Source organism: Cydia splendana, chromosome 27 (genome assembly GCF_910591565.1).
Source record: "Cydia splendana chromosome 27, ilCydSple1.2, whole genome shotgun sequence".
NCBI lineage: Eukaryota > Metazoa > Arthropoda > Insecta > Lepidoptera > Tortricidae > Cydia > Cydia splendana.
Window position 1 is genome coordinate 1,192,419 of NC_085986.1, and position 27,929 is coordinate 1,220,347.

Below are 27,929 nucleotides of genomic sequence, written 5' to 3' on the forward strand. Positions count from 1 at the left end.
TGCCACAGACAGACAAACGTGTACCGTCAAGGTTAAAAATAGGTACCTATATGGGTGTAGACAACTTACTCAAAAATATGTCCCATAACTCTTAATGTCATTAAGAACTTTACTCTTCTTCCTCGCGTTATCCCGGCATTTTGCCACGGCTCATGGGAGCCTGGGGTCCGCTTGACAACTAATCCCATGATTTGACATAAGCACTAGTTTTTACGAAAGCGACTGCCATCTGACCTTCCAACCCAGAGGGGAAACTATTAGGTCTTATTGGGATTAGTCCGGTTTCCTCACGATGTTTTCCTTCACCGAATAGCGACTGGCAAATATCAAATGATATTTCGTACATAAGTTCCGAAAAGCTCATTGGTTTGCACCCTCCGGATTGAAAGTCGCACCGCTAAGTACCTAAGTTATATTATAGCACCCATATTTTTACATTTCACGTTACTGCTCTTTTTGCGTTTTGGTTAAAATTACACCGAAAAAACGTGAATTATCATAAAACACCGTTAAAAGAAAAATAACACTTACTTTTTCCTTTGTTCCTTAATTATTTCACGAATTTTTGACACCTCAAAAAGTGTCCAATATCTTACTATAAAATGTAACTTTATAAATAAATCTACACTTTTTGCTCCGAACTTATCGATATGTTAGATGCGGCTACACTCCACGCTAATCGGAATACTTATGTATAATGTAAATGCTATCCACATTACGCACATTATACCGTAAAATGGGGTGAGTAGGGTCAAAACTGAAATTCAAACCTCGATAACATATTGTTTTTACATATAAAAACTGAATGGTGTATATAATAAGTGTTCCGGACGTTTGTATTTTAGTTTTTAATTTATTTTGGGTAGTTCCATTTCATAACTTTGACGATAAAGAGGAAAACCCACCTCACCCCGTAGTGCCTCGAATTTGGGGTGAGAGGGGTTTTCATACAAAGGTGATTTTGGAAGATTGTTGGATCAATTTTTTTTATTATGCGTACTTCTATAGCTCCATTTTAAATTGGAATACATTATTTATGTAGCAGTAGCTTTAAAATCCCTTCTCACCCCCCTCTCAAACCTTCTCTCCCCATTCATAACCCACCTCTCCCCGCGAAACCTACTCACCCCGTTTTACGGTAAATAATTAGGAGTATCAACAAGTGACGTTGTTCATGTACGTTCAAGGAATTTAATATCAGTACCATTTCGTATATCAACCTACATACATATAATCACGCCTATTTCCCTGAGGGGTAGGCAGAGGCCAAGGATTTCCACTTGCTACGATCCTGACATACCTCTTTCGCTTCCTTCACTTTCATAACATTACTCATACACGCTTGTCTGTGCTCGCCCTAAAGCGTAGGTATTTTATCATCATCATATCAGCGCTTTATAGCCCACTGCTGAGCATAGGCCTCTCTTCTAATACGCCACTTGTCCCGGTCCTGAGCTAATCTCATCCAGAAGTGGCCCGCAATTTTCCGGATGTCGTCCACTCAACGAGCCAATAACGGACGCTAGGCGCTTATTCTTTCATCGGAAAGCGGCCACCATTCTGTTAACAATTCGTACATATATTCGTATTTTGGATATTTTTAAATGAAATAAATTTTATTCTTATTCTTATTCTTATAGGTACATATTTTGCAAAGTTCATGAATTAGGCGTACGTTGGATTGTTAGGCATAGAGAAATATAAGTAAAGGAAGAGTGGTAATTCCATACATCAGTTTTCTTACCAAAACGCAAGTTATATCGTAATCGACATCTAACGTCACGTGGTGGAATTATCAGTACCGCTACTTGACACCAGGCCCCAATTTCACCACGGTGACAGGTGCGACAATTGTAAAATCACTGTTGCTGACGTCACAGGCATCCATGGGTTACGGTTACCACTTACCATCGGGCGGGCCGTATTCCTGTTTGCCACCATCATTGTATTATTTAAAAAAACTTTATTATATCGGAAAAAAACAGATATTTCTTTTGCGAAGTTTCTGACAATTGTCAAGATTTAGAAGAATTGTAGGTAATTCTTGACAGGTAATGAGTTATATGTCGGAATTTCGTGACAATTGTAGTGTTTCTTGTGACAATTGTCATGAACTTAGCAAGAGAAATATCTGTTTTTTTCCGATATAATAAAGTTTTTTTTAATAAAACAATGATGGTGGCAAACAGGAATACGGCCCGCCCGATGTTAAGCGGTAACCGTAGCCCATGGATGCCTGTGACGTCAGCAACAGTGATGTTTTACAATTGTCGCACCTGTCACCGTGGTGAAATTGGAGCCAATGTCACGAATGTCGCGACTGACGAAAAATGTATTGCTAAAACAATTTACAATTAATACTACAAGCAGGAGGAGTTAATAAAATAAAATAAATAAATAAATAAATACCTATTGGGGACATCTTACACAGATCAACCTAGCCCCAAACTAAGCATAGCTTGTACTATGGGTACTAGTCGACGATATAAACATACTTATATAGATAAATACATACTTATATACATAGAAAACACCCATGACTCAGGAACAAATATCTGTATTCATCATACAAATAAATGCCCTTACCAGGATTCGAACCCAGGACCATCGGCTTCGCAGGCAGGGTCACTACCCACTAGGCCAGACCGGTCGTCAAAGAGAAAATAGAGTTTTGGACAATTGACTTTTTAGCTGAAAATTGTTGAGCATTATAGCACACTTGCAAACCTTTGAAGGTTTATAAATTATTATTTAATAAAAACCGGACAAGTACTAGTCGGACTCGCCCACCAGGGGTTCCGTACTTTTTAGTAGGTATTTGTTGTTATAGCGACAACTGAAATACATCATCGGTCAAAATTTCAACTGTCTAGCTTTCACGGTTCATGAAATACAGCCTAGTGACAGACAGACACTCAGATAGACGGACAGACATACAGACGGACAGTGGAGTCTTAGTAATAGGGTCCCGTTTCTACCCTTTGGGTACGGAACCCTAAAAACAATGTAGACGATGGCCCCTTCATCATTTTAGGCGATTATCATTTTTTGTACAAAGTTTTTGTCTGATGAAGCAACTTTTTTGGTGTTCTCTCAATCAGAGTCTTTATTTATAGATAAGTATCGATATAGGCAAAAAGCTAGCTATTTTTCTATTGCAATTTCCTTATACGTCATGCAAATACTCAAGTATCAACAAATAACAAGCGAAGAGTCATAGAGTTAGACCAAGATAAGTCTGCAACGGTTTTGATGGCACACGCATTGCAAGTACCTATTAAACGTCAAGCTTTTATGACATTATGACGTATAAATAACACTTGCACTGCGTATGCTATCAAAATAGTTGCAAGTTTTCTTCTGTTGAAATTAGAAATAAGTAGGTAATATGTGATTATCTAATGCTTTTGTAATGATCGAAATTAAACTTTAGTGAGATATATTTTATAATATTTAGATCACCTTTGTAATGTTCGGTATATTCGAAGATATACTCGTAATCAATAATCATCCACCCTCCTGTGAATACAGCTTTTAGGTTAGGTTAGGTTTAGGTATCTTATTTAGGGAATCCTTTTTGAAGTTGGTTTACCTTTTTTTGTAAAAAGTTTATATTTTTCCATTGTCAGTTTTTAGTTGTTGTGCCGTAGTACTTGGAAAACATCAGAAAATTCACATTTTTGTACGAGGATCGAAAATGTCCATTTCCAAAATAAAAGTTTCCTTTTGTGGAATTTTCCTGAAATTTTCAACTTTACTTAAGAAACAACGCAAAATGATTTTTTTATCTTATTTTGTAGTTTTTTTTTCAGCAATGCACATGTGTAGTTTTAATTTAAGGTATTATGAGTGACATGTGGTTAATCTATCCATCTTAATTTTAATACCTACCTTTAAACGAGCAATTCTTGTTTATTTATATACCTATATATATATTTCGGAAATCTCGGAAACGGCTCTAACGATTTTGATAAAATTTGCTATGTGGGGGTTTTCGGCGGCGATAAATCGATCTAGCTAGGTCTTATCTTTGGAAAAACGCGCATTTTTGAGTTTTTATATGTTTTCCGAGCAAAGCTCGGTCTCCCAGATATTTAATAAGACGCATTGAACCGAAGTAGATATGAGTAACAGGAAGGAAAAAATATAAAATATAAAACAATGATTAACAAACAATAAAAAAGGTCAAGCGTGAGCTGACGTACGAGCTGGGTTCCGTAGAAAAGTTAGGGATAGGTATAGATGGCCAAGCAAATCTTGTCAGTAGAAAAAGGCGCGAAATTTAAATTTTCTATGGGACGATATCCTTTCGCGCCTACATTTTTCAAATTTGCCGCCTTTTTCTACTGACAAGATCTGCTTGACCCATTATATCTTAAACTAATAACGCATAGACGGATAGTCTCCATACGGCTAACCTGCCAAAAGTGAAGCCGAAACACGATCGATGTGTGCGTGGAACGCTCGTGTTTTACGCTCAGCAAACACACACATATATACAAAATATGTTGCCAGTATTCATTTACTTCTCTCAAAGTAGGGGAATTTTAACAACATCACACTTGGTTATTAATAATTTGGAAGCGTGTAGATTCGATTTTGTAGCAAAAGCTTTTTGTTTATTTTGGGATTTGTTGCATTTCTGTACTTTGTGAAATAAGGATTAAATAAATAGCTGATAAGTTTTTACTATTTTTATTTATTTAACAAATGTGCATAAAATAATAAGAATAAATTTAAATAGGACAGAGCATATTCGACTGTGTTTAGTCCGTTTCCAATGTTTCCATATTGCGTCATTCCGATTTAGTCTATTTTTTTCCTTCCATCTCGCAGACAGAAGTAGATCAGTCAGAAAACTGAAACGAACATGACACAAAATAAAAATAAGAAAAAAGTAAATACTTACCTAAATAATTAACTTAATTATAATTTTCTATAATTATACAATGAAATTTAATGGAGCGTATTTATTTTAGAATGTAGACGTCATGTCCCATTTGGAGGAAAAAATATTCACTACACTGGTAACATTTAGAAGAAATGGCGGCTGACGAAAATTTGGATTTTTGTATTTACGATTATGTAAAAATATCACATTAAACTCGATACTTACGCGTGAAATGTAATATCAAGCGGTTTGTTTTTATTATATGATGTGTTGTGACACCCATTCACTGTACAAACAACCATCTTTCCTGTAGTTTTTGATTTTTAAACGGGAGGTATACACAAACCGATTTGACTTTGAGTACTGCGAGGGCCGTTCGAATACGATGATGCGAGTGTGACGTGACGTCGCACTTGAAATGGCTTCACTGGGGGTGTACGAACTAGGAATCTATGCCTTATAAATCTATGCATTATATAGTATGTGCGGAAAGAGAAAAGTCGTGGAATGTATGAGGCCTAATACATTCCACGACTCTTCTCTTTCCGAACAGACTCTATATGTAGATACTTGATACGATTTTGTCGGTGAAATATTGCGTTTATGTATATTGTTGGTATGACGTAGGAGGAAAGCATGATTTTGGGATGATTTTAGGGGGGGGGGGGGGTCATAAATCGTTAAAAATCGACGTAATTTATGGACAGCTCCATACTCGTATTTAACTAGATTTAGTTATACAATTCAACATGTGTAAACGACCCTATTATGCAAGGTTTACGGCAGAGGGGTAAGCTCCTAAACGCGACACCAGTTATTAAATGCTCTAAGGGTTTAAATGATTTCCATTTGAACCCTAAATTTCCTTATGTGTCCTTATTGAACATGTAGTGTACAAGTGGTTTAAACGTATTGTTAATATTGTATAATATCAAAAGAATTATGTGAAAAGGTGTACAAGTATCATAATTATAATTATATCATGTGAGTCTTTTCTTTTTTAATATTAATGTTGCGTGTTTGTGAAATAATAGTGTTTGTTTGGATTATTCTGAATATTGAATGTCCTTGATTGAATTATTTTAGCATGATTAATGTCGTATAATCACGGAAATTTGATGTTTAAGTCGGTACATACAAACTTTTTTACTGAAATGTCTGTGTAAAGTTAGCTAGGTCTGAAAATTTTTGTAGATTGTATTTGGGAAGTTTTTAGAAACGTAATACTAAGTCATTAGTGTAATTACGGTAAAAAAATAATATATTTCTTTAATTTAAACCATAGAGAAATATAGTAAGCATAGAGTGCTCACTCCATACATCAGTTTTGGTACCAAAACGACTATTATTTTCGTAGTCGACATCTAGCATCGAGTAGCGGAATTATTAGTACCGCTACTTGATACTAGATGTCTCAAGTGTCGCCACTCACGAAAATTGTATTGAACAACAATTTACAACTAATATTAGAAGCAGAAGGAGTTGAAAATAGAGTTCCGGTTAATCCGGTTATAATATTAGCTGAAAATTGTTGAGCATTAAAGTTGTCGGTCGTCGCAACATGAGCAACATCTATTGTCAAGTAGCAGTACTTACTGATAATTCCATTAATCGATGCTAGATGTCAACTACGGAAATACTTAATAGTCGTTTTGTTACTCAAACCAAAGACATATATATAACTTCGTATAAGATGAATAAAGTCTAAGGAAAAAACGTGCCTCGGAAATCAAGAAAAAGTCATTCTCGGGTAGATGGCGCACACACCTTTGGCCTATGCTCGGATAGATGGCGTGACGACACCGTTTCATATTTAACAATTTTAGCACATAGATATCAGTGAATGAACATGGGTCAAAATGAGATAAAAATAATAAAATCATTTATCCATAATATATACATTTTTTTGATAATTTTATACGTTTTCATTTTGAGTAGGGATTGCAAACCGGATTGATTTTCAATCCGGCCGGATCCGGCCGGATTTTGGCCCCAATCCGGCGGGATCCGGCCGGACCGGATCCGGTTAGGTATAAGGATATTAAAATTAATTAAATGACATATTTTTCAAGTTTTATACGTTATATGAGAAGCAAAGGGTATTTTTACAAATGTATTCATAAAACAACAATTTAAAGTTAATAAGAAATAACTTTTTAACAATAAAATAACTAAGTATTAAAAAGTGTCACAATGTCAATCTCAATTTAAAAATAAAACTTGAAATCTAAGTCATTTATTAATTTCTGCTCACATTTACATTTACAATAAAATTATAAATTGATTAGATTCCAAAGCCTGTTAATGGGATAACTATGGGATGGGAATTGGAGAACTCCTTGAAAGGACAAGTTTTCGTAACTGTTCTTTGATGGAATTATTCGTAACGCTGACATCCATTCTAATAAACCAAAATTATATGAAATGCGCTCCAATATTATCTTGCTTTCACAAATAAGTAAATAATTCACGAATAAATATTTGGGGACAATCTTAATCTGGGGACTCGTAGCCCCAAACCAAGCAAAGCTTGTACTATGGGTACTAGCTAGCTAATTAGTACTACTAGGCGACGATATATATACGTATAGTATATTGATAAATACATGCTTATATAATTAGAAAACACCCATGACTCAGGAACAAATATCTGTGTTCATCACACAAATAAATGACCTTACCGGGATTCAAACCCAGGACCATCGGCTTCATAGACAGTGTCACTGAATGGCCACTAGGCCAGACCGGTCGTTACAAATGCCTTCCATAACATCTACTTAGGTACATCCTTTAATTTTTACTTTTAAGTATATAAGTAATTGTCGTATCGTGCCGATTTGTGCCACCAACATGAAAGAAGAGGAGATCCTCTTCTGTTTACAACCATCGTCATGCATATTAAATAATAAATATCTTCCTATTTTACTAAATCTTGACTTTTTCATTCGTTCTTTATTCTGTTTAACTTCTTTCTTCCATCCGTCGCCTTTATCTCACCTAAAACGCACAGTCGGTGCTGTGTGCGGTCTTTTTTTCTATTTTCCCGGATCCGGTCCGGATTTGGTGATTTTAACCGGATCCGGTAGCTCCTAAAAAGTGCCGGATCCGGCCGGATTACCGGATCCGCCGGACCGGATTGCAATCCCTAATTTTGAGTTTTAGTCGTGTGTCGATAGATGGCAGTAAATTTACTGTGTCTACAAAATTTACTATGACAGGACCCCTCTATACTATCTATTCTCTTTGCTAAAACTATTGTATGGAGTGAGCACTCTATGTATTATTTTCTCTACGATGATGCCCAATCAATCGAGACTTAAACAAACTGTCATAGGGACCATCATTTGGCATTAGACATCTTTTACGAGCAAGTGTGATGAAAAACATTTATTAGGTACCTACTGCAACTGGTGGGTACCTTTCTTTTTACAGGTGCCGCAGTTTTCGGCCTCGCCCATCATGACATCTTATGTGAACCGTATGTAGTCACATATACAGATATAAATTACCGACTGAAAGTATCTTTTCGTCCGGTAAACTTTCCGACTAACGGCTTAGATAGTATATTAGTCGTGTACTCTAAAGGTAAAAGTAAGTATCCTTCTTTACTCGAAACCTTTATTATTACTGTAGCTATCAGAACAATGAAATCATAAAATACTAGGTCCGCCATTTTGAAAAAAATCTAAAACCTGAATCGACAAAAAGCAGGCCCCAATTTCACATCGGTGACAGGTGCGACAATTGTAAAACATCACTGTTGCTGACGTCACAGGCATCCATGGGCTACAATTACCACTTACCATCGGGCGGGCCGTATTCCTATTTGCTACCATCATTGTATTATTTAAAAAAACTTTATTATATCGGAAAAAAAACAGATATTTCTCTTGCGAAGTTTCTGACAATTGTCAAGATTTAGAAGAATTGTAAGTAATTCTTGACAACAAATGAGTTATATGTCGGAATTTCATGACAATCGTCGTGTTTCTTGTGACAATTGTCATAAACTTAGTAAGAGAAATATCTGTTTTTTCCGATATAATAAAGTTTTTTTAAATAATACAATGAACAAATGATGTTTTACAATTGTCGCACCTGTCACCGATGTGAAATTGGGGCCAGGTGTCAAAATTGTCAAATTGGTGAAACAAGGGCCAGGTAAGTCGGACACACAGCGGTATCCAGACGGGATGATCAAATCGACCGATTTGATCAGGAATGCAATTGGCGTCAATCTCCAATTTAATCACCAATTTTAGATTTATGGTGATATTAGAGCCCTCTAAATTGAAAAAATACTGGCGTCACAAATTGGTATTCTTGCGTCCGCACTTCATTTTATCGGTATATCGGTCATTATCAGCGGTTGAATTCGGCGAGCCAAATTGTCGTGGCACGTCCTGATTCGATCGGGCAATTTAATCAGATTGGCGAAAAATTGACTAGTCTGGATACGCCTTACGACAGCATTTTTGGCCAAGCTGAAACCAAAGAGAGTTACTGTCATGGTAAATTATGTAGCTACAGTACATTTACTGCCATCTTTCGACAGACGATTAAAACTGTTTGAACGCCATTTGACTTTGATCATTAATATCATCAAAGAGAATAGATAGTATAGAGGGGTCCTGTCATAGTAAATTTTGTAGTCACAGTAAATTTACTGCCATCTATCGACAGACGACTAAAACTCAAAATGAACCCGTATAAAATTATCAAATAAATATATATATATATATATATATATATATATATATATATATATATATATATATATTTATTTCGGTAATCAAATAAATATATATATATATATATATATATATATATATATATATATATATATATATATATATATATATATATATTTATTTGATAATTTTATACGGGTTCATTTTGAGTTTTAGTCGTCTGTCGATAGATGGCAGTAAATTTACTGTGACTACAAAATTTACTATGACAGGACCCCTCTATACTATCTATTATATATATATATAATAATTAATATGTCTTTCCCATCACGGAACAATGGTGTTCCGGACCTTTGGGAGGCGTGCGCGGAGCCGAAGCCACCACGTAGAGGCCCTTTTGACACTTTAATGAAATGTAAGGGGTACACCGAGCGGATGCTGCCCTTGCCCGTGTCATGGGACGCACGCAGAGGCAGCACCCGCCAGGGTGTAAGGGCTATTGAGAGTTGATGGAATCTAAAATGAACTAGGTTATTGGGTGAAAGCGATGGACTAAGTACTGAGCTATGGGGTAAAAATCCGGACGCCTGCCTCATAAAACGGTATGCAATTTTATTTCCGGCAGACGGTGACTCGCCCTCACAAGATGGGCCCCCACAAAAAGCGACATCTAGGATGGCTCAAGGGCAACACCGGTGTGAGCGGCTCAGGGGTGTCGAGAGGTGTGCGCCGCTTTCTACCCAGTGGCTGTTAACAGCCACTGTGCCAACTCGCGTCTTATGCATATTTCACTTCCACCCAAGCAAGCCAGAGGCAGAGAATCCTGTCCCACCCACCCTCCTTGCGGGTAACAGAACTCCCCAGGAGCACTCGGGTACGTGAGGTCGCTAATCCCCAACAGCTCGCCACAAGCTGCCCTGCGTTGACTGATTGCACTGGTAAAACCAGCGGGCGATGGGGTCGTCACATCCCTACGCCTCCAGCGGGCGATGGGGTCGTCACATCCCTACGCCTTCGTCACATCCCTACGCCTATAATTATTAATAATAATTAATATTAATATTAATTAACGCCATCTACTCGAGAGTAGGCTGAAGATTATGTAAATTAACTGCCTTCTTACGACAGAACATAAAACTGTTATTAAAATATAAATATTAACGCCATCTACTCGACTATAGGCCAAAGGTATGGTGCAATCTTTTTGAGCGATGGCGCCATAATCTTCAGCCTACTCTCGAGTAGATGGCGTTAATTAATATTAATATTTAACAAGTTAACACATGTCAGTGAAAGAAATGAAAGAATAATGATATCAAAGACATATGTAACTTCGTATAAGATGAATAAAGTCTAAGGAAAAAACGTGCCTCGGAAATCAAGAAAAAGTCATTCTCGGATAGATGGCGCACACACCTTTGGCCTATGGTCGGCTAGATGGCGTGACGACACCGTTTCATATTTAACAATTTTAACACATATATATCAGTGAATGAACATGGGTCAAAATGATATAAAAAGAATAAAATCATTTATCCATATATTTTAGTTTATATAAATAGGTATGTATTTATTTGGGCATATTTAAATTGGTGAAATGAGAGACAATACAGAATAAATAATTGACAAGATTGAAATCCAAAGTCCTTAAACATTAAAGACACATTTTTACATTGTGTCTGTAATGTTTAAGGACTTTGGATTTCAATCTTGTGTTCTGTCGTAAGAAGGCAGTAAATTTACAGTGGCTACATAATTTACTTTGACAATCCGTCTCTACACTCTATTCTCTTTGCTGAAACGAAAGCGCTCGCTTTTCAAAAAAGCTCGCTCAGTCGGTTATTTATTTAAGTGCCAAAATTTCCCTTTGTTTTTAATAGTGTGTATAATTTTGTAGTTCATTCGCCTGTATGTTCGTTTCAGATGGACAGATAATTAAGAAATATGAAATAAATCAATCTGAAGATCCCAATAAAGTTATCAATATTGAACAAGTTGTCGGAAGTGGTTGGAACAATTGTTATATCGGATATTGTGTATACAACGAGGTGAAAATCAGTTGCGATGACCTTAACGAAGACGATTTATGGGATATTATCAAGCTAAAATACTCCAACACAGAAATACGTAAGTACAATTGTTTTGGAAGTTAAATTGGCTTCACTAGGGATGCTTGGACACTCGATCTATGTAGATGCATAATTGTTCTCCATCGTATTTTCTCGGAAACGTTCGTATTTGTCATGATACCTACTTCAGTCATCGTTAGTACTTTTTCTATACCGAGTCTGACTGAAATAGCAAGACACGTACGTATGTTTCCGTGAAAATACGATGGAAAACAATTATGTACTGCCTAACATCTGTATAGGTAATTTATCTAAGTCTAATATGATTTTAATTTCCAGATAGGGCAGGTAGCGACTGCACGGCGGGACATCAGTGTATAATTACTCTAGATCGGAATAAACACTGCCAAACCCATCGAGGTGATTATTAAAAAAACCGGACAAGTGCGAGTCGGACTCGCCTACCGACGGTTCTGTACAAATTTAACTTAAGTATTTTAATTTTTTTACAAATCGTTATAGTCAGACCAAGATAAGTCTTCAACGTTTTTGATAGCACACGCAGTGCAAGTGTTATTTCAAACGTCAAACTTTTATGAAATGACGCATAAATAACACTTGCACTGCGTATGCTATCAAAATAATGGACTTTTCTTGGTCTAACTCTAGTTTTCAGATTTTTCCCTGTACCTATACTTGTAGTTTAAGTTTAAGACGATATTATTTGCCAATTTTCATAGTTCTAAGTCAACGGGAAGGTTTAGACATATTTAATTACACAAACGGGTCTACTTACCTTAAATTCCGACGTTTCAGCTGAGTTGCACCAGCTGTGGTCACGGAAACAACTCAACCGAAACGTCGGAATTTAAGGTAAAAACAATGAAATTATATCGCGGTAGACCCGTTTGTGTAATTAAATATGTGTACAAAACGCGAGAGTTTAAGGTCGTTTCTCAAAAAGTTGGCACCGCCACCTGTAAATAGGTTTATGTTAGAACTTTTTTTTCATTATGTATAATTTTTATATATAAAATTTTAACACATATTTAGAGAGACTTTTTACACAGAGGCCTAATACTTTGAAAAAGATTTAATAAATATTGATTAAGAAAAAAAATATTGTAACTACGTTTATCCGTTAACCTGCCGTGTCCCAACGCGAGGTACTGATGTTCCGAGCTATGAAAACCACACAAATGATTAACTTAATTTAACGTTATTACCGTATTTTATTAACATATATCCTTAACTTTTAAAGTATTGCTATCGCATAATAATATTATACTTATATTTTAAGTTATTCGGCTTCAAAGTTTGTCCAAGGCAATTCTTGACAGTCACCTGGCGCGTCACGTTCACGATGATTGTATAACCCCCATCGCACCTTTCACGTCTCACTCTGCACGAGCCGAAGCCGTCACTCATCAGCTATCACCTGGTAGGACGAAGACGTGGTTATTTTGCTTCGCAAATAAAACACAAACCACAAAGTATCGGAAATTGGAGTTTGTAATGGGTAAGTACTCTTTATCCTGGAGTCGATATCTTGCTAATTATGTAACCTATCGCATTACTATCACGATATGTAACGTAAACAATAGTTTAGTTTTATATGCCTAAGTATGGAGTTCATCAAGCTAATACATTTTGTGTATTCGCGATATAACTGCCATTTTCTCCATCACCTGCATATCGTCCACCTGGCTAAAACTGCCAGGTGGCTGAGATTTTGCGGCAGGTTAATGTCACTGATACCACAACTAATACTCGTAATTATATAATTATATAGCGGTTATATCGCTTTTGTGTGTTAATTTAGGAATAAAAACTATCCTGTCTGTTAAAGCTGCATATTATTGAAATTTGTGTACTTTTGTCTTAAGTCTCGTTAACCTGTCCAAAAAAGGCAGGTGAATGATGCAATGGCAGGTGAATGAAGCGTCATTCACTTGCCATATGACAGGTGATCGATAACTATTTAAAATCCACGTTACATATACTCAAACTAGATTTGTGACGTCCCACGGGAAAAGGTACCTTATGAGGGTTTTTAGTTATAGACATATATTAAAATGATTTGTAAAAAGGTGAATACATGCTCATTGGTCCCGATACAGATTGGTCCCGTTTTTGTCAAAACCCAGTTCTGATGATGGGATCCATGAAGAATCGAGGGAACTCCTCAACTCTTAAAGGCATACATATAGTGATTTTTGTGTTCTTATTTACAAATCAAGCATATACATTCACAAAAGTGACATTTGATGAAGTGGAACTGCTGATGAAGATCAGAACGGAACTCTTCAACGACGCATAGTTCACGTTTGGCGATTTGTCCTCTTCGTTATGTTTGTTAAGCAAATTAAGTTTTTGAGCCACATTTTTGTCAATCTCGAGTTACGATGATGGGATCCATGAGGAATCGAGGGAACTCCTCAAATCTTAAAGGCATGCGTATTGTGACTTTTGGATTTTCATCAGAAAATCAAGCATTTTCATTAAAAACTGTCGCATTTGATGAAGTGGAACTGCTGATGAAGATCAGAACGGAACTCTTCAACGACGCATAGTTCACGTTTGGCGATTTGTCCTCTTCGTTATGTTTGTTAAGCAAATTAAGTTTTTGAGCCACATTTTTGTCAATCTCGAGTTACGATGATGGGATCCATGAGGAATCGAGGGAACTCCTCAAATCTTAAAGGCATGCGTATTGTGACTTTTGGATTTTCATCAGAAAATCAAGCATTTTCATTAAAAACTGTCGCATTTGATGAAGTGGAACTGCTGATGATAATCAGAACAGATCTCTTCAACGACGCATAGTACACGTTTGGCGATTTAGATTTGGACTTGGATTGGGAATGGGGCTGGGACCCGGTCTCAGACTCGGGTCCGGACTCGGACCCGGACTCGGACCCGGACTCGGACCCGGACTCGGACCCGGACTCGGACCCGGACTCGGACCCGGACTGTGACTCGGACCCGAAGCTGGACTCAAACCCGGAGTCGGACCTGGACCTGGATCCCGGCTCTTATCTGAACCTGAACCCGGACCTGGACTTGGATCAGGACCTAGACCTAGACCTGGTCCTGGACCTGGTGTTGGACCCGGACCCGGACTCGGACTCGGACCCGGACCCAGGGCTATAACCGCGAAAATCGAAGTTTGCAAATTGCGGGTATTTTTCTCTGTCACTCTAATTACGCCTTCATTGGAGTAAAAGAGAAAGATCCCCGCAATTTGCGAATTTCGGTTTTGGCGGTAGCCCCTCAGACCTTGACCCGGTTCGGTTGAGAAATCGGTTTTTTTCTATTAAAAAATAATGTTATAAGTTATATAAGCCTAGTAATGTCGTCTCAAAGTTTAGCAAAATCCTCATCAAGACGTGTCGAATGACCAGGACAGCGTGTGTCTATGTTGCACCAAAACTGAGTTCCACTAGGTACTGCGAGGGTTCAGCATCAGCTCTATCTGGGGTACTGCTCTCTCAAGTGCTCATCAAGACGTGTTGGATGACCAAAACAGTGTGTGTCTATGTTGCACCAAACCTGAGTTCCACTAGGTGCTGCGAGGGTTCAGCATCAGCTCTATCTTGGGTACTGCTCTTCCAAGTGCTCATCAAGACGTGTTGGATGACCAAAACAGCATGTGTCTATGTTGCACCAAACCTGAGTTCCACTAGGTGCTGCGAGGGTTCAGCATCAGCTGTATCTTGGGTACTGCCCTCCCAAGTCCTCATCAAGACGTGTCGAATGACCAGAACAGCGTGTGTCTATGTTGCACCAAAACTGAGTTCCACTAGGTACTGCGAGGGTTTAGCATCAGCTCTATCTGGGGTACTGCTCTCTCAAGTGCTCATCAAGACGTGTTGGATGACCAAAACAGTGTGTGTCTATGTTGCACCAAACCTGAGTTCCACTAGGTGCTGCGAGGGTTCAGCATCAGCTCTATCTTGGGTACTGCCCTCCCAAGTCCTCATCAAAACGTGTCGAATGACCAAAACAGCGTGTGTCTATGTTGCACCAAACCTGAGTTCCACTAGGTGCTGCGAGGGTTCAGCATCAGCTGTATCTTGGGTACTGCCCTCCCAAGTCCTCATCAAGACGTGTCGAATGACCAAAACAGCGTGTGTCTATGTTGCACCAAACCTGAGTTCCACTAGGTACTGCGAGGGTTCAGCATCAGCTCTATCTTGGGTACTGCTCTTCCAAGTGCTCATCAAGACGTGTTGGATGACCGAAACAGCGTGTGTCTATGTTGCACCAAACCTGAGTTCCACTAGGTGCTGCGAGGGTTCAGCATCAGCTCGATCTTGGGTACTGCCCTCCCAAGTCCTCATCAAAACGTGTCAAATGACCAAAACAGCGTGTGTCTATGTTGCACCAAACCTGAGTTCCACTAGGTGCTGCGAGGGTTCAGCATCAGCTGTATCTTGGGTACTGCCCTCCCAAGTCCTCATCAAGACGTGTCGAATGACCAAAACAGCGTGTGTCTATGTTGCACCAAACCTGAGTTCCACTAGGTACTGCGAGGGTTCAGCATCAGCTCTATCTTGGGTACTGCTCTTCCAAGTGCTCATCAAGACGTGTTGGATGACCGAAACAGCGTGTGTCTATGTTGCACCAAACCTGAGTTCCACTAGGTGCTGCGAGGGTTCAGCATCAGCTCGATCTTGGGTACTGCCCTCCCAAGTCCTCATCAAAACGTGTCGAATGACCAAAACAGCGTGTGTCTATGTTGCACCAAACCTGAGTTCCACTAGGTGCTGCGAGGGTTCAGCATCAGCTGTATCTTGGGTACTGCCCTCCCAAGTCCTCATCAAGACGTGTCGAATGACCAAAACAGCGTGTGTCTATGTTGCACCAAACCTGAGTTCCACTAGGTACTGCGAGGGTTCAGCATCAGCTCTATCTTGGGTACTGCCCTCCCAAGTCCTCATGAAGACGTGTCGAATGACCAAAACAGCGTGTGTCTATGTTGCATCAAACCTGAGTTCCACTAGGTACTGCGATGGTCCAGCATCAGCTCTATCTTGAGTTCTGCTCTCCCAAGTGCTCACCAAGACGAGTTGGATGACCAAAACTGCATGTACCTATGTTGCACCAAACCTGAGTTCCACTAGGTACTGCGAGGGTGAATAGACAGTAAAATTGAATTTACTTATTCACAGAAACTTGTTGTTAAATTGGGAATCGAATCGAAGGAGAGGTGGGATCCAAAATTTTAATCATCATGGTGGACAATAAGGTCCCTTCTTACAGAAGATGACACATTTTTCGATTATTTTTAGAAGGCATTGAAAATGATGTGGTGGACAGGTGGATGACACTCATTACAGGTGAACGATGACAAGAAACCAGGTTAACGGCAACGGACACAGGTTAATGACGCCTCTCGATAACCTGTCAATATTTTCATTGGAATTTGTACTTATTTCTCGATAACCTGCTTCTACTATCGATAACCTGGAGACAAAATATCGTTCACCTGTCCTTGATATCATTAACCTGAATTTCAAACGCCTATATCTCCTAAACTAATTGAAGGAATTGCTTCCCTTCCACATTTTCTAATAGTTAAAGTTGCCTTTTAACGATCCCAATAAAAAAAAAAGCGAAAATGCAAAATTTTTGAAAAACGTTAACGTTAACCTGGCGGTGCCAACTTTTTGAGAAACGACCTTAAAGTGTTATATTGCAAACCGATATGGGAAGTTTTAGCTCTAATATTATAGAGAAATAAGTCACCATAGAGTGCTCATTCGGTACGTTTTCTTACCAAAACGCTTATTATTTTCGTCGACATCTAGCGTCGAGTAGCGGATTTATAAGTACTGCTACTCGACAATAGATGTCGCGACAAACAAAAAGTCTAATGCTTTAAACATTATAAATACTTACATAATTTATTCTGATTGAAGGTGGTGTGCCATCAGGTTTACCAGGACGCAACTCCTCCCCTAGTAGCATTTTCGTTGGGGCCCACGGTGCCAACGGTAGGGAAAACGTTGGGATGAGGTTCGTTCCGTAGCCAACATTAATTTTGTATTGGCCCACCATCGCATTTACCAACATTCGCTGTGGCACAGATGCCCAACAATGGGCCTTTGTGTATTTTGGTACCGTTGGCTAAACAACGATAATATTCGTTGGCCCAATGATGACATATATCGCATTTACCAACATTGGCAGTGGCAGTGATGCCCAACAATGGGCCTTTTTGTATTTTGGTACCGTTGGCTAAACAACGATAATATTCGTTGGCCCAATGATGACATATATCGCATTTACCAACATTGGCAGTGGCAGTGATGCCCAACAATGGGCCTTTGTGTATTTTGCTACCGTTCGCTAAACAACGATAACATTCGTTGGCCAAATGGTGACGAATACCGCATTTACCAACATTGGCTGTGGCACGGATGCCCAACAATGGGCCTTTGTGTATTTTGGTAGTGTTGGCTAGTCAAGGATATCATCTGATGGCCCAATGACGACAAATATCGCATTTACCAACATTGGCTGTAGCATTGAGGCCTAACAATGGGCCTTTGTGTATTTTGCTACCGTTCGCTAAACAACGATAACATTCGTTGGCCCAATGGTGACGAATACCGCATTTACCAACATTGGCTGTGGCACGGATGCCCAACAATGGGCCTTTGTGTATTTTGGTAACGTTGGCTAGTCAAAGATATCATCCGATGGCCCAATGATGGCAAATATCGTATTTACCAACATTGGCTGTGGCACTGACGCCTAACAATGGGCCTTTGTGTATTTTGGTACCGGTGGCTAAACAACGATAACATTCGTTGGCCCAGTGAGCACAAATATCGCATTTACCAACATGGGCTGTGGTACTGATGCCCAACAATACCAGTTGAGTTTGCTTGTGGCGTCACTAGATGGCGTTACTGTCTCCAAACATCGAAGTTATAGTTATTTTCTCGATTATTCCGGATATAACCATAATATTTTTTTAAAGTAACTTATAAATCTAATAGCGATAACTATAAAATTTATACATAAATTTAAAAAATTGTATTTTACCAACATTTTCTCAATTTAAATCTCAAAAAACATAAATCTCGCTTACGAAGTTTCGAAGTGCGGTTAGTATATATACAAATTAGAGTGTATAGTAAGTGTACTTGCTTCGGCAGTACATATACTAAAATTGGAACGATACAGAGAAGATTAACAACAACTGCTGCCTAGCCTTGATGTCCTTCATGTGGATACAACCAATGCCTACCGTAGTGTAATTGTAATATTTATCAGCAAAGGCCCAACGTCGTATTACACAACCACTTACTTAACGTAGGGTAACTGTAGGACTCGTAAACAAAAGCCCATTACATAATTAGACTGTAGGCACACTATAAATTACACAACTATTTACCTACGGTAGTATTGTAAGAATCCTACACAAGGCCCAACGTTAAAGTTACAATGTTTGGCCCTTTGTGGGACAAGCTGTGTTGGGCCTTCAACCTGGTGCACGACTACCTACCGACCTACCTGACTTGCCGTTGGGTAATTGTTGAATTTGCAAACAGAAGCACAACGAAAAAATTGCCCTTTTTTTATTTTTTTGCAGTTGGCCCTACAGCAAGCCATACGGCCAAATGTAACAAGTAACCAACCATCAAACAAATGTGTATAGGCCCAACCACGGCCCAACCAAAACCACCACCGTTGAATAATTGTATGATTTATTTAAATAGGCCCAACGAAAAAATTACTCTAATGGCCCTCTGTTGGGAATCTTCGGGAGGGCCTTTGTCGAGGGCCCTCCAGCAAATCGTACGGCCAAATGTAACAATTAACCAACCATCAAAGAAATGTGTATAGGCCCAACCACGGCCTAACCAAAACCACCACCGTTGAATAATTGTATGATTTATTTAAATAGGCCTAACGAAAAAATTACTCTTATGGCCCTCTGTTGGGAATCTTCGGGAGGGCCTTTGTCGAGGGCCCTCCAGCAAATCGTACGGCCAAATATAACGGTTGCCCAACTAATACGTAAACAAAGGCCCAACAAAATCCCTACAAGAAAATGCTATTAGGGTCGCCAGTCCAGCTGCCGACCCCGAATCTGCCGGTGAATGTGATCCCGTTAAACCCACCAATCACACACCAAGACTCAAATGGTAAACGTCTACGACATACAATGGGATGTACATTCGGACACATTCGCGATGAACCATCAGGGCAAAAAACATTTAAACGTCTTACAGACGGCCAGGCATCATAAAAGTGATGACCAATAGCATGGCACTTAATAATAATAATAATAATAAGCCGCTCACCTCGGTGTTGCGCCTGGCCGTCTTTACGATGGCGCATCAGGTGCCCATCTACCGAGTGGCGAGTCACCGCCTGCCTCGATAACACTGTATAACACAATGTTATGGCAGGTGTCCGGAACTCTTAGCAATAGCCCAGACTTATTTTCCACCCAAATTTAAACCATAGACCAGGACTCTTCCCATTTTTCTATAATAGCTCCCAATGCCTGCTGAAACCGGTTTACGGGTATCTATTTATGTACCCGTGAATGGGTTCCAGCAGGCGTTCTACATGACATCAAAGCTCTCCAAACGGCCTCTACGTGTTGGATCTATATCCCCACGCACGCCTTATAAATAACCGGGCTTAAAAACCCGAGAGTTTGTAACGGAGATAATAATAATAATAAATCATTTATTTCAAGTAAGTTACACTCATATCTTGGTTAGTAAAAAAATATTCTAAAATAATGTATTAGTACAGTACTTAAAAACTACGAATTAATATTATATACATCTATATTTACAAACTATGAACTACATATTACATATTTTTCTTATCCGCTGAGTACGGCACATGTAGCCGACTGCAACGCAGCAAATAAGGGGAGTCCAGCCTGTCCCCTATCATCTTCATGATGATGTTGGGGCTGGCGCGAGTCCGGCGCACCAGAGATGCGGCCCTCTTGCGGATTGTGGCATAGAAGCAATCCACCCTGGCTTCGGCGAACATCCCTGATGCGCTACAGAAGCGCGGCAGCCCCATCATCACCCGGAACGCATTATTATACTGGACGCGGAGGGCTTCGTAGGCCCGCTTCGTATACGAGAGCCACAAACTGCACGAATACAGTGAGGTGCAGTAAGCTCTAAATAGAGTCACTTTCACCTCCCTGGTACAGCGCGCAAACTTGTGAGCAATCATATTCGCGCGGACCGACAGAGCCCTCCGTTCTCGCTCTATGTCTTTATCGTCTTTGAGGTCTGCCGTAACGATGTGGCCTAGATATTTAAATGTGTCCACCCTTTCGAGGACTGCCCCATTAAGTTTGATGGGTGTTACTTCGGCTGTTCTGCTACGGCCGACCTCAAAGACCATATATTTACTTTTCAATACATTGTATTTCAAGCCGTGAGTTTCAGCGTATGTCTCACAAACCTCCAGCAGCCTACGTATGCCACCAACCGATGCGCTTAGCAGAACCATATCGTCTGCATAACTAATATTATTAACGCAGACATCGTCGATATGACATCCGATATGCATTCCGCCAAGCGCATCCAGGAGCTCATTCATATATAGGTTAAATAGAGTTGGCGAGCTCAACCCCCCCTGTCTCACCCCACACTCCAACCTATACGGGTCTGAAAGCACGTCTGCCCATCTAACGCAGTTGACTTGGTTTCCATACCAGTACCTGAAGATGCTGACTAGTCCAGATGGAAGTTTAATGTCTTCGAGTTTCTTCCATAAAATCTTGTAGGAAACCAAGTCAAATGCCTTAGATAGGTCGAGGAAGCAGGCGTATACAGGGGAATTTCTATTTACGTAATACTTGATAGTGTGCTTAAGAGCCAATATTGCATTTTCTGTGGATAATCCTTGTCTGAAACCAAACTGGCTGTGATTTAATGCCACATACTCGTTTAATCGTGTGTTAAGCACACTATCAAATACTTTAGCTATTACAGTTGCGAGTGATATCGGCCTATAGTTATTTACATCGGACAGATCTCCCGTTTTATTCTTTACTATAGGTACAACTATCGTTCGCATTAAGTCGTCAGGCAGATAAGAATGCGTTACACACAGATTAAACAGCATTGCTAACACTCGCGCTAAATGGGGACCTGCGTGCTGGAGATGCTCAATGCTGAGACAATCATGACCCGGTGATTTGCCACGAGTCATTGACTTTATAGCTTTCTCCACCTCCCGGACAGTGATCACCGGGCATGGTATGTTTGTCTCAGCATTGCTTATCTCTGCTTCCCTCGAGATTAAAGCAGACTTCACAAAAAAGTGATTTTTAAAAATATTTGAAATGCACCTTTTGTTGCTTTCACTGTTAACACACACAGGCAGGCCAGACCGAAAGTTCAAACTATTTGTAGCCTTCCAAAATGTTCGAAAATCTTTCTTTGAGTGATGAGAGGCTATTAAGTCCATTTTGATTTGATGCTGGTGATCCTGGCACCATTTCAACCTTGACTTGAATATTTTTCGGCTCTCGCACATCTGCTCAAAGAAGTATCCAGATTTAGGCTTTCCCTGCAAATTCCACTCGTGAAATCTCACTCTGGCCACCCTGTGAGCTTCACCCACATGTCTGTTCCATCCTACCAGCCTATTCCTATTTTTAAGATTTCTACCTGTCCAACTTGCGGAGGCGGCTCCTTTAAGGACACACACTATATTAGAGTACATTGCGCTAATAATTTCTTTATGGCTTAATATATTGCAGTAATCACTGGCACATGTTGTGAATTCCACAGGAAAATTAATGTTTTATAATTTATTATGACATTCTTGGGTGTAATCACTGACCTGTTTGTCCGTTCTTTCCCCCCACATAATGGACTGATCAAAACCACTGCTAGTATTATTTAATCTGGGCGTCAATATATTTAAATCAAACGTGAGTATTATGGGGAAATGATCAGACCACGTGACACTATAGTCAACATATACATTTCGAATCGATGGCAAAGCAGATTGCGTTACAACAAAGTGATCTAACCAGCGCCTACATTGGTGAGCGTCACTAATATAAGTGTAAGTATCTGACAAAACACCTAACATATTTATGTCAACACAGCACCAGTCCTGTTCACAGCAGTAACTTAATAATTCGTTATAAAAAGGTTCGTGAGGGTGCGCGTTAAAGTCTCCCATTAAATACACAGATTCTAAGTTATTATCACTAATAATAGCACTCACCGCGCTGAGGCAATCCGTAAATTCTGGAAGGTTTACCGAATTATCCGTTGGCATGTACACGTTAATCACTAAAAATGTGGGTGTTAATCACTTAAAAGTGTGGGTGTTAAAAAAAGGTTAGCTCAGGCATGCGTGGCTCACTCCGCGATTTCGTCGCTTTGCTACAGGTAGCTAATAACAAGTACATCCGTCTCTCACCAATTTTGGTGGCTAGCCATAAGCCGCGCGTGGCGCTGTCGCCACCTAGCGGTCATATCTGTTCTAATCGTAACAGACGCGTTTTGTTAGAGAGTGAATCTTCTGTACCTAGTACTATTATTTATTCTATGGCTCAGCTCAGTTTCAGTTAATTGCCGTCCTTTCAAGTCCATTGTCTTTGTCTTTCTAGAACGTCAAAGAATACGAGTGTAGCACCATAAGAAGATGAAGCAGTGGCGTAGCGTGAAAAAACTAGTACTGATTTCTAGAATAATGAAATGAAATTATAAAAAACCGGCCAAGTGCGAGTCGGACTCGCGCTCCAAGGGTTCCGTACATTACCCAATTTTTTACAATGAATATTTTATGTGTGAAACGCGAGTGAATTGCCTTTAAAAAACCCGTAGGGGTCGGATAAAAACTAAGTAATTAGTCCGACTCACGCTTGACCCACATTTCTAATAGGTTTTCCTGTCATCTATAGGTAAAGAACTATTTTGTATATTTTTTCAAAATTTTGGACCCAATAGTTTCGGAGATAAAGGGGAGGATGGTCATTTTTTGGCTACTTTATTAAATAACTTCTAAACTATTTATTTTAAAATTACAAAAAAAATATATTTGAGATTCTCAAAATGAGCTCTTTCATTTGATATGTAACACGATATACTTTAAAAAACATTATCTTTTAATTTTCTCATTTACCCCCCAAAAGTAGCCTCCATTGCATGTTTAAAATTCATTTGTTTACGTAAGATGTTCGTCTTTGGGTCACGCATTTACATAATTATGTGTACCAAATTTCAACTTAATTGGTCCAGTACTTTCGGAGAAAATGGGCTGTGACAGACGGACAGACAGACGCACGAGTGATCCTATAAGGGTTCCGTTTTTTCATTTTGAGGTACGGAACCCTAAAAAGGATAAAAATTATGCAATGCTTGTAATAAAAGAGCCCCCTGTTACCCTGATGCGAAATCGCCGCGTTTTTGAGGTTCAACTTTCATTAGCCAGACTCTAATTAAGATAATTTCTATATGCAGGCAAAAACTATGGCACTTCAACACCGGGACTAGATTATCCTAACACAACGCAGAAGCCAGCAGAACAAGACACTCCACAAGGAGATAAAGGTATGATTGAACAAAATTTGTCTCGTCTGTTCAAGTTACAGATAAGGAATTAAAAAACCGGCCAAGCGCGAGTTGGACTAGCGCACGAAGGATTCCATACCATTACGCAAAAAACGGCATAAAATCACGTTTGCTGTATGGGAGCCCCACTTAAATATTTATTAATTTTGTTTTTAGTATTTGTTGTTATAGCGCCAACAGAAATACATCATATGTGAATATTTCAATTGCCTAGCTATTACGGTTCATGAGTTATAGCCTGACAGACAGACGGATGGACGGACAGGTGGACAGCGGAGTCTTAGTAATAGGGTCCCGTCTTAACCCCTTGGGGTACGTACAGGGGGCCGATTTTTGAATTTCGACCGCTCGATTACGTGTATTTCGTTCAATAATATGTGACATCCCACGGGTAAAGGTACCTTATGGCGGTAGGCGCTAACGCTTTTATTTACGCCGCTCCAATACTAATACGGTGCTATGCGACGTAAGCGGGTCTCTATTGGTTCCCATAATTTTATTGTTCCGATTTATTCAGTCCATAACGCTTTCCATCATAATTTTTATTAGTCATATTGTCAATAGTCATAAATTTTAACAATATAAATTGCAGTTCCGATTTTTGCAGGTCATTATTATTGTTAGTCATAAAATTTGTTACTCATAATATTCAAAGTCCAGAAGGTATACCATTACATAATGTTGAAGGCAATAAACTTGCTTACAATAATCGTTGTAAGGTCTTTTATCGCAGGTTATAATGATAAGTAGGGGCTCTATTGCATTCCCTAAATTTTAAGTTCCGATTTTTTTAGACCATAACGTTTTCGATCATAATTTTTATTAGTCATAATAATATTGTCAATAGTTATAAAATTAAACAAAACAAATTGCATGCTTGTCTACCTACCTGGGGATTCTTTTTTATTTGGCTTACTAATTTCCCCTCCATTTCTTATTTTTCATGTAGTTTATTAAGCAATTTCGTCCCGCCAACGAGTCGACGGAGCCCCGCTTCGCGGGGCTCCTATTTCCGCTCTGAGGGACACAAGGTAACTAACGAACCTATCTGAGGAAACAGATTTTTTATTGTTTGGTTTACTGATTTCCCGCCATTTCTTATTTTTCATGTAGCTTATTAAGCCATTTCGTCCCGCCAATGAGTCGACGGAGCTCCGCTTCGCGGGGCTCCTATTTTCGCTCTGAGGGACACAAGGTAACTAACGAACCTACCTGAAGAAACAGATTTCATTTTTCTTTATATGAAGGATGTTATTAAAAATGGCCCTTTGTTTGACATAATTATTGAAAGTCATAATATTTAATATTATAGCTCCTAAATATTAGAATATTAGAGGAAATCATTTTCTGACTATCGAAATTCGAAATAGTAAGTTTATGGGAAACAAAGAGATGTCATTAAAACGATATGATTAACGACCATTAGTCAGATAAAATATATGCCTTAAAATATTTCTGAATAATTATTGATATACCTTTGAATGTTATACTCATCCATTTTATAACTTTTGTGATTATAGCGTTTAATATTATAGATGTTTAAAATTAGAACTATGAAACGTTATACTTAACAAAAATTATGACTATTGATGTTTATGTCCATAAATTATATGGATATCAATTTCTGACTATCGAAATTCAAAACAATAAGTTTATGGGAAACAAAGGGATCCCGACGTAAGCGCAAGCCGCCATAAGGTACCTTTTCCCGTGGAACGTCACATATCTCCACTATTAGGCATTTAAATTCTACTAATAAAATTGAAAACGAGTGATCAATACCACTCGATTCCGAATTTCTTTCGCTCGTATTTCAAAAATTTGCATTTCGTTTTTTTCACCGATTTTCGAGTGCCGAAATCGAGCGATCAAAATTCAAAAATCGCCCCCCAGAAGCCTAAAAATGTAGGCACGAAGGGTTCATTCCCATAGAAAATTTGAATTTTGCGCTTTTTTCTACTGACAAAGTCTTTTTCAGCCTTCCCAGGTCATGGTCTGATATGGGGTGTGGTGCTGGGCGTAGCGGCGTTACTGTCGATATTAGCCGTCATTGTCTGGAGACGACGCAAGGGGGCGCAGGTGGAGGCAGAAGAAAACAATTATGTGAGTATATTTGCAGGAATGAAACGTAAGGAAAATAGGGTGCAAGGCTCGGAACCGGTTTATAAAATAACGGTATTCACCGGTTTTCCTTTGAACTTTCATATTAACGCGGTCGTTTTAAGAACTTTATTGTAACCTAAATAAACCGGTTTATTCGACGAGCGACGAGACGCCCGGCCGGCCTGGCCCCTATTTCACCAACGTGACAGGTGCGACAATTCGACAAGTCTCATTGTTCCTGACGTGACAGGCATCCATGGGCTACGGTTATCGCTTACCATCGGGCGGGCCGTATTCCTGTTTGTCACCATCATTGTATTATTTAAAAAACTTTATTATATCGGCAAAAAACAGGTATTTATCTTGCGATGTTTATGAATTTTATGATGATAGTGATGACAATTGTCACAGGATTTCAAAGAACTTTCGGTAATTCTTGACAGCAAATGAGTTCTGTGTCGGAATTTCGTGACAATTGTCGTATTTCTTGTGACAATTGTCATTAGCTTCCCAAAATAAGTACTTATATACCTACTGGCGATATAGTGGAGTTTTTTTTTAATTAACATGTTGGTGGCAAACAACCACACCGCCCGTCTGATGGTAAGCGATTACCGTAGCCTGTGGAGGCCTGTGGAGGCCTGTGACGTCAGTAATCAGTGATGTCGACAATTGTCGGATCTGTCTGGTGCGACAATTCGACAAGTCTCATTGTTGCTGACGTCACAGGCATCCATGGGCTACGGTTATCGCTTACCATCGGGCGGGCCGTATTCCTGTTTGTCGCCATCATTGTATTATTTTAAAAACTTTATTATATCGGCAAAAAACAGGTATTTCTCTTGCGATGTTTATGATGATAGTGATGACAATTGTCACAAGATTTCAAAGAACTTTCGGTAATTCTTGACAGCAAATGAGTTCTGTGTCGGAATTTCGTGACAATTGTCGTATTTCTTGTGACAATTGTCATTTACTTCGCAAAATAAGTACTTATATACTGGCGATATAGTGGAGTTTTTTTTTAATTAACGTGTTGGTGGCAAACAACCACACCGCCCGTCTGATGGTAAGCGGTTACTGTAGCCTATGGAGGCCTGTGACGTCAGTAACAGTGATGTCGACAATTGTCGGATCTGTCACGTTGGTGAAATAGGGGCCAGGGTGGTGTGCCGCGTAAATATAGACACCGACATAGGAAGAAACCGGTTTTTATTATTCTGTACTGGTTAATCTGACAAGAAGTTTATAGAAATGTTCATATAAAAACCAGTTTAAAAACAACGGTTTTTCGAGCGAAACCGGAATTAAAAGGTTATGCGCCAAGTACATGATAGATTATAGAAAAATAGTTTAAATTTAGTAGTATTTAGTTAGTTAAAATTTAACCGGTTTCCGTGCCTTGTGAGAGTATCAAATGTAACTTATGTATTAACAATTGTTCCAGGCGACGGCGGCAGAACTGACATACGCTGTGTTGGACTTACCCGAAAGTGGCGTCATCACGGGGAGCCCAAACACGACGCCTTATGCTGAAATCGTTGGCGTCTATAACCCTAATAAAAAATACTAAATTTATTAC

General features: G+C 39.2%; 1 long non-coding RNA gene across 1 annotated transcript; it reads left to right on the forward strand.

Moving 5' to 3' along the window:
• The first annotated feature begins 11,999 nt into the window (after nucleotides 1-11,999).
• On the forward strand, nucleotides 12,000-27,925 carry LOC134803879 (uncharacterized). The gene is made up of 6 exons (XR_010146047.1): nucleotides 12,000-12,071; nucleotides 17,576-17,617; nucleotides 19,739-19,813; nucleotides 24,134-24,223; nucleotides 26,223-26,347; nucleotides 27,795-27,925. It is a non-coding gene; the product is annotated as an uncharacterized LOC134803879 (long non-coding RNA).
• Nucleotides 27,926-27,929: the final 4 nt, after the last annotated feature.